This window comes from Macaca fascicularis, chromosome 20 (genome assembly GCF_037993035.2).
Source record: "Macaca fascicularis isolate 582-1 chromosome 20, T2T-MFA8v1.1".
Taxonomy (NCBI): Eukaryota; Metazoa; Chordata; class Mammalia; order Primates; family Cercopithecidae; genus Macaca; species Macaca fascicularis.
Window position 1 is genome coordinate 77,297,952 of NC_088394.1, and position 8,883 is coordinate 77,306,834.

Genomic DNA, 8,883 nt, shown 5'->3' on the forward strand with positions numbered 1-8,883 from the left:
CCAGCTACTCGGGAGGCTGAGGCAGGAGAATGGCGTGAACCTGAGAGGCAGAGCTTGCAGTGAGCCGAGATCGTGCCACGGCATCCCAGCCTGGGCGACAGAGCAAGACTCTGTCTCAAAGAAAGGGAAGGGGAGGGGAGGGAAGGGGAGAAGAGAGAAAGAAAGAAATTACAAATATAAACAAATAGAATAAAATGGTGCTTGAAACTGAGAATAAAACAAATGGAATAAAATGGTGCTTGAAACTGAGAATAAAATCTCAGTTTCATTGCTAGTCAACCGCCTCATTGCTGGGCACTCACAAATGGTCTGTGTCTGAGACCACCACAGGGAACCCCTGGGGAACTCCTTCTGCCTGGTCTCACACCCACACCCCAGCCTCCTGGCCTCTGACGGTTACCTGCTCCATAGAGCAAGTGCAGTTTCTCAGGGCTTCCCTCTTTCTTTTTTTTTTTTTTTTTTTTTTTTTTTGAGACGGAGTCTCGCTCTGTCGCCCAGGCTGGAGTGCAGTGGCGCGATCTCGGCTCACTGCAAGCTCCGCCTCCCGGGTTCACGCCATTCTCCTGCCTCAGCCTCCCGAGTAGCTGGGACTACAGGCGCCCACAACCGCGCCCGGCTAATTTTTTGTATTTTTAGTAGAGACGGGGTTTCACCGTGGTCTCGATCTCCTGACCTTGTGATCCGCCCGCCTCGGCCTCCCAAAGTGCTGGGATTACAGGCGTGAGCCACCGTGCCCGGCCTCTTGGCTTTCTGAGCTGACAGCTCAGGCAGGGACCCCCAGAGCCCTCTTCAGCTCCCCAGAAGCAACCCTGCCCTGGTTCTCTTGGTATATGTTGGGGTGGGGATCCTGGCCACACTCATTGAATGTTTTCCCATGAATTTGTTTATTCTTTGCATTTCCTCGTGGGCCTTCAGGGTCTGCAGGTTCCAGGATTTGCATATCTTGTCCGGTGGAAACGGCCTGGTTGTCTTGCTGTCAGCTTCTTTCTTTGGTGTGTTTTTGTTCTTTTCTATTACCACGAAGCGAAAGAGGGATCTGAATTGTCTGCTTCTTTATGGAAAAAAAAAAAAATAAGTGAGGAGAGAAAATTGCTTTGTTGTGTTGTTCTTTTTGATGTGTGTGTGTGTGTGTGTATGTGTGCGCTCGCAAACATGAGTAGATTGCTATTTTCTGAAATTCACCTTATGTGTGGAGAAACACAATGTTTGGAGAGGAGAAGGCAGTGGTATGTTCCCAAAGAGGGACCTTGAATTGAGAAGCGTTTGCTGGCCTGGCGCCGTTGCTTATACCTGTCATCTCAGCATTTTGGGAGACCCAGGCAGGAGGATCGTTTGAACCCAGGAGTCTAGTAGGCACATAGTAGGTGCTCCCTATGGGCCGGGGGGAGGGTGGGCAGGGGGAGGCAGGCAAGTGGCAGGGTGGGGGAGCGGTGCGTGGGAAAGTGGTAGCGGAGTGTCAAGGCTGCAGTGAGCTGTGATCACATCACTACACTCCAGCCTGGGCAACAGAGCAAAACCCTGGATTCTTGGATGCAATTGTGCATGGGGCTAAGCCCTGCCCCGACTCAGTAAACACTCAAATAGTATTTGTTAATCAAATGAATTCTAATTCTTTTCAATCCTTTCCAAGAAACACATTATAGAATACAGCTGAAACCCCTGAATTCAGGGGGTTCTTTTACATCCAGGTTTTCTCTCTCCAGGGATGTGTCACCACTCTCCAGATAAAACCTGGCATTTCTCTTCCCATGCAGGTTTTTGTTTATTTATTTATTTATTTTTATTCTACTTTAAGTTCTGAGGTACATGTGCAGAACGTTCAGGTTTGTTACATAGGTGTATACACGTGCCATGGTGGTTTGCTGCACCCATCAACCCCGTCATCTACATTAGGTATTTCTCCTAATGCTCTCCCTCCCCTAGTCCCCCACTCCCGGATAGGCCCTGCTGTGTGATGTTCCCCTCCCTGTGTGCGTGTTTTCATATTGTTAATACTCACTCGTGTTTGCAGTAACCAGATAGAGCATTATGTAAGTGGTATCATCGTGCCTGGGTCACCCTGCATCTTGCCTCTGTGGGTCACTTCCAGTCTCCTAGGGTATTCCATGGGGTGGGTTGTGCCATAATTAACGAGCCATTCATTGGGAGATGGCTGTGTTGGTTTCCCAGGGCAACCGTAACAGCCTACCACACACTGGGTGGCCCGAGCAACAACAACGGCATACTGCCTCGCAGTTCTGGAGGCTGAAGACTGCAGTCAGGTGTTGGCAGCATTGGTTCTTTCTGTGGGCAGCGAGAAAGGATCTGTTTTACGCCTCGCCCTGGGTTCCAGTAGGTAGCCTGGGTCATTCCTTGGCCTGGAAACGGCATTCCCCCTGAGCCTGTCAGTCATTTCCTTCTATGCATTTCTGTCTCTCTGTCCAAAATTTCCCTTTTTATGAGGACACCAGGCATATGGAATCAGGGCCCACCGTAATGACTCAACTTGATCACCTCCAAAGACCCTATTGCCTTTTTTATTTTTTTATTTTTTTTATTTTTGTTTTGAGACAGTTTCACTCTGTTGCCCAGGCTGGAGTACCGTGGTGCAGTCTCGGCTCACTACAAGCTCCGCCTCCCGAGTTCAAGCGATTCTCATACCTCAGCCTTCTGAGTAGCTGAAATTACAGGCACCTGCCACCATGCTGGGCTAATTTTGTTTTTTGTTGGCGTTTTTTGTTTTTTGTTTTTTTGTTTTTTTTTTTAAGATGGAGTTTTCCTCTGTCACCCAAGCTGGAGCACAGTGGTGGGATTTCAACTCACTGCAGCCTCCACCTCCTGGGTTCCAGCAATTCTCCTGCCTCAGCCTCCTGGGTAGCTGGGATTACAGGCACGCATCAGCACACCTGGCTAATTTTTTGTATTTTTTTTTAATAGAGAGAGGGTTTCACCACCTAGCACTGTGTGTTTCTTGAACTCCTGACATCAGGTGATCTGCCTGCCTTGGTCTCCCAAAGTGCTGGGATTACAAGTGCGAGCCACTGCATCCAGCCCCCTATTTCCAAATAAGATCACATTCACAGATACTTTGCTTAGGACTTCCATGTCTTTTGTTGGGTGGGACACCATTCAACCCAAAATAATGGCCAAATGGATGATTCCTCACTTTGTAACATTCAAAAACGCTTCCGTGAGTGTTTTAAACAGTCTCTTCGGGCCCTGACTTAGGCGGCATCCTAGAGCTTGTTCCCAGAGTGTGGTCCAGGGGCCAGCAGCATCAACAGCAGCTAGGATTTTGTTAGCAAAGCACATTTCTGGGCCCCAGCTCAGACCTGCTGACACTGTGGGGCAGGGCCTGGCGATCTGTGTTTTCCGGGGTCCTCCAGGGGATTCTGACGGAAGCTCAAGTTTGAGAAGCACTGCACTAGAGTGGCTCTCAAAAGCCGTGGCAGCGGGAGGGCGCATGGGTTCATCTGGGAACTAGGTGAAACGACAAAGGCCATGTCCCAAGGTGCCCGAGCCCCTGTGAGCTTTGAGGGCCTCCCAGGGGACTCACGGCTCTAAGACTACTTCCCAATCTCAGCAGCCCTTTAGAATCTTCTGAGAGCTTTTAAAAAATGCCAAAGCCCAGGCCCCAACCTGGGGAGTCTCATTTAATTAGGCTTCGGGAGGGCCCAGGTACAGTCTTCCATCAAGCATGCAGTCTGGGCTGGGTGGAGGATGGTGGCTTGGTTCCTTGTGCCTCCAAGTGCATTTCTCAGACCAGCAAAAGTCCCAGGAGCTTTTGAGAAATACCCAGTCTTAGCCCGAGCTCAGAACTTCCAGACCAGAATCTGAATTTTATTTCTTTTTTCCCTTCCAACTTTTTTTTTTTTTTTTTTTTGAGATGGAGTCTTGCTCTGTTGCCCAGGCTGGAGTGCAGTGGTACAATCTTGGCTCACTGCAACCTCCACCTCCCAGGTTCAAGGGATTCTCCTACCTCAGCCTCCTGAGTACCTGGGACTACAGGTGTGCACCTCTACGCCCAGCTAATTTTTGTATTTTTAAATAGAGACAGGGTTTTGCCATGTTGATCAGGCTGATCTTGAACTCCTGACTGCAGGTAATCTGCCCACCTCAGCCTCCCAACATGCTGGGATTACAGTCTTGAGCCACCGAGCCCAGCCTTCTTTCCAACTTTTATTTTAGATTCAAGGGGTACACATGCGAGTTTGTTACATGGGTAAGTTGTGTGTCTTGGAGGTTTGGTGTAGAGATAACTTTTTGTCACCCAGGTAATTAGCATAATAAGTGACAGGTAGTTTTTCAATCCTCACCCTCCTCCCACCTTCCACCCTCAAGTAGGCCCTGGTGTCTGTTGGTCCCTTCCTTATGTCCATGTGTACTCAATGTTTAGCTCCCACTTATAAGTAAGAACATGCAGTATTTGATTTTCTACTTCTGTATTAATTCGCTTAGGATAATGGCCACCAGCTCTATCCACATTGCTGTAAAGGACATGATTTTGTTCTTTTTTTTTTTTTTTTTTTTTTGACAGAGTCTTACTCTGTCGCCCAGACTGGAGTGCAGTGGTGCGATCTCGGCTCACTGCAAACTCCACCTCCCGCGTTCACATCATTCTCCTGCGTCACCCTCTGGAGCAGCTAGGACTACAGGTGCCCAACACCATGCCCAGCTAATTGTTTGTATTTTTAGTAGAGGCAGGGTTTCACCACGTTAGCCAGGATGATCTCAATCTCCTGACCTCGTGATCCGCCCGCCTCAGCCTCCCAAAGTGCTGGGATTACAGGTGTGAGCCACTGGACCCGGCCTGATTTTGTTCTTTTTTATGGCTGTATAGTATTCCATGGTGTATGTGCACCACATTTTCTTTTTCTTTCTTTTTTTTTTTCTTCTGAGACAGAGTTTCACTCTTGTTGCCCAGGCTGGAATGCAATGGCACCATCTCGGCTCACTGCAACCTCTGCCTCCTGGGTTCAAGCAATTCTCCAGCCTCAGCCTCCAGAATAGCTGAGATTACAGGCATGTACCACCACACCTGGCTAATTTTGTATTTTTAGCAGAGACAAGGTTTCTCCATGTTGGTCCAGCTGGTCTTGAACTCCCAACCTCAGGTGATCTGCATGCCTCGGCCTTCTAAAGTGTTGGGATTACAGGCATGAGCCACCGTGCCCAGCCCACATTTTCTTTATTTAGTCACTGTTGATGGGCATCTAGGTTGATTCCATGTCTATGCTATTATGAATAGTGCTTTGACAGAATCTGTGTTTTAACAAGACCCCCAGGTGATGCGTGTGAATATTAAAGTTTGAGAAAAGGCCTGGTGCAGTGACTCACACCTTAGGAGGGCTGAGGTGGGCTGATCGCCTTGAGCTCAGGAGTTTGAGACAAGCCTGGGCAACATAGTGACACCCCATCTCTACAAAAAAATACAGAAATGAACTGGGCATGGTGGCTCACACTTGTGGTCCCAGCTACCTGGGGAGACTGAGGCTGGAGGATGGCTTGAGGCAGGAAGTGGAGGTTGCAGCGGGCCGAGATTGATCCTACCACTGCACTCCAGCCGAGGGGGACAGAGTGAGACTCTGTCTCACTAAATAAATAAATAAATAATAAATAAATAAATAAATAAATAAACTTTGAGAAAAAGACTCACTGGCTAAAAGTCACAGTTAGGTTGAGGTGGGAAGATTGCTTGAGCCAAGGAATTCGAGGCTGTAGAGCTCAATGACCACACCTGTGAATAGCCACTGCCCTCCAGACTGGCAGCCCGGGCTACACAGCAAGACTTCATCTCTTTAAAAAAAAAAAAAAAAATAGGCCTGGCACGGTGGCTCACGCCTGTAATCCCAGCACTTTGGGAGGCCAAGGGAGGCAGATCATGAAGTCAGGAGATCAAGACCATCCTGGCTAACACGGTGAAACCCCGTCTCTATTAAAAATAGAAAAAATTAGCGGGGTATGGTGGCGGGCACCTGTAGTCCCAGCTACTTGGGAGGCTGAGGCAGGAGAATGGCGTGAACTTGGGAGGCGGAGCTTGCAGTGAGCTGAGATCAGGCCACTGCACTCCAGTCTGGCTGACAGAGTGAGACTCTGTCTCAAAAACAAAACAAAAAAAGTGCGTGGTGGCTCACACCTGTAATCCCAGCACGTTGGGTGGCCGAGGCGGGTGGATCACGAGGTCAGGAGATGGAGACCATCCTGGCTAACAGGGTGAAACCCCGTCTCTACTAAAAATACAAAAAAACTAGCCAGGCGCGGTGGCGGTGCCTGTAGTCCCAGCTCCTCGGGAGGCTGAGGCAGGAGAATGGCGTGAACCCGGGAGGCGGAGCTTGCAGTGAGCCGAGATCGCGCCATTGCACTCCAGCCTGAGAGCAACAGAGTGAGACTTCATCTCAAAAAAAAAAAAGAGAACAATACAGTGGACTTTGGGGACTTGGGGGAAAAGGTGGGGGAGGTGAGAGATAAAAGACTACAAATTGGGTTCAGTGTACACTGCTCGAGTGATGGGTGCACCAAAATCTCACAAATCACCAGTAAAGAACTTGCTAATGAAACCAAATACCACTTGTTCCCCAAAAACCTTTGGAAATAAAAAATTAAAAATAAATAAATATTAGTTAAAAAATACTTATATAGAAAAAATACACATAAAGTCACTATAGCACAGCTTTAAATTGAAAAATACCCTGATGCGATTATTACACATTTTATGCCTGTATCAAAATATCTCATATAACTCATAAATATATATGCCTACAGTGTATCCAAAAAAATGAAAACTAAACATTTTTTAAAATTTAAAAATGTGGCCGGGCGCGGTGGCTCAAGCCTGTAATCCCAGCACTTTGGGAGGCATTTTTTTTTTTTTTTTTTTTTTGAGACGGAGTCTTGCTCTGTCGCCCAGGCTGGAGTGCAGTGGCCGGATCTCAGCTCACTGCAAGCTCCGCCTCCCGGGTTCACGCCATTCTCCTGCCTCAGCCTCCCGAGTAGCTGGGACTACAGGCGCCCGCCACCTCGCCTGGCTAGTGTTTTGTATTTTTTTTTAGTAGAGACGGGGTTTCACCCTGTTAGCCAGGATGGTCTCGATCTCCTGACCTTGTGATCCGCCCATCTCGGCCTCCCAAAGTGCTGGGATTACAGGCTTGAGCCACCGCGCCCGGCCTAAAACATTTTTTAAAAAGAAAAAACAAAGTTGTCAGCAGGTTTGGTTTCTTCTGGAGGCACTGAGGGAGAAGCCGTTCAACACCTCTCTCACAGCTTCTGGGGGCCTTGGATTCCTTGGCTGTGGACGCATCACTCCTGGCTCTGCCTCTGTCTTCCTTTGCCTTCTTCCCTGGGTCTCGGTGTTGTTTCCCCTGCTCTTCTAAGAACTTGTCATCAGATTTAGAGTCTATCTAAAGATGATCTTTTCTTGAGGTCCTTCACTTAATTCCACTTGCTCAGACCCTGTTCCCAAACAAGGTCACAATCACAGATTCTGAGTGGACATATCTTTTGAGGGGGAAACCAACATTCAACCCACTGTAGGAACTGTTTGTGAAATGGGAAGGAAAGTTCCTGGTGACAATGGTGGGAGAGCACTCCATCAGCAGCCACGTTCCCTTGACACCATGCACTTCCTTCCAGCTCCTTTATTGGATAAATCTTGCCCAGTCTGCCATTTTCTTTCATTTCCTCCTGCTCCCCCAAGTGCAGTGATGAGTTCTCCCACTCTCAGAAATTTGTCTTAAGAAAATGATTCATCAGTATAGGGGAAAAAAATTCCCTCTCTTTGTTGTTGCATTGTTACTTATATTAAGAAGTTGGGGCCGGGCGCGGTGGCTCAAGCCTGTAATCCCAGCACTTTGGGAGGCTGAGACGGGCGGATCACGAGGTCAGGAGATCGAGACCATCCTGGCTAACCCGGTGAAACCCCGTCTCTAGTAAAAAATACAAAAAAATAGCCGGGCGAGGTGGCGGGTGCCTGTAGTCCCAGCTACTCGGGAGGCTGAGGCAGGAGAATGGCGTGAACCCGGGAGGCGGAGCTTGCAGTGAGCCGAGATCCGGCCACTGCACTCCAGTCTCGGCGACAGAGCAAGACTCCGTCTCAAAAAAAAAAAAAAAAAAAGAAGTTGGAAACAACTCCCAGGAGAGGAAGTAATTACTTAATTACTTCGATGACATTTATTCATGCAACATTAGTGAGAGAATGTGAAATAGACAGGGAAGGAGAGAGCAGAGAGCAAGAGACAGAAGTTGCTGAGCATGGTGGCTCACGTCTGTAATGCCAACACTTTGGGAGGCCAAGGTGGGAAGATTCCTTGAGGCCAGGAGTTCAAGACTAGCCTGGGCAACATAGGGAGACCCTGTCTCTACAAAAAAAAAATTTACAAATTATCTGGGCATTGTGGCACACACCTATAATCCCAGCTGCTTGGGAGGCTGAGGTGGGAGGATCACTTGAGCTTGAGAGGTTGAGGCTGCGATCAGCCATGATCACACCACTGCACTCCAGCCCAGGTGACAAAGTAAAAAAAAAAAGGGGCGGGGCAGGGGACAGAAGCTGTTGTCCTCCCTGGAAAGGGAACATTCAACATGTGATGGCCCAAACCATTGAGTAATGTCAATCAGGAAGTGGGCAGGAAGGGGAATCCCAAGTGTTACCCAGAAGTCTCAGCTAGTCCTTGGAGTAATGAAGGATGAGTTGAGTCCCTGAAGCAGGACTCACCACCAGGGACAGACAGGAAGGAGGTTCCCAGAGAAAGGGCAGCTTCCACAAAGACTCCAGGAACCATTCAACCTCCTGAGACCCATGTGTGGTCGTCAAAATGACAAAAAACATGGCAACAGAGAAGCTATAGTTAGGCAAAAAATACATAATAAAAATTAATTCAGGCTGGGTGAGGTGGCTCATGCCTGTAA

At 48.4% G+C, this 8,883-nt stretch overlaps 1 long non-coding RNA gene across 1 annotated transcript; it reads right to left on the minus strand.

Annotated features, from left to right (window-relative positions):
* Positions 1-440: 440 nt before the first annotated feature.
* On the minus strand, positions 441-2,095 carry LOC135968728 (uncharacterized). The gene is made up of 2 exons (XR_010583683.1): positions 2,000-2,095; positions 441-1,051 (listed from the first exon to the last, which is right to left on the minus strand). It is a non-coding gene; the product is annotated as an uncharacterized lncRNA (long non-coding RNA).
* Positions 2,096-8,883: the final 6,788 nt, after the last annotated feature.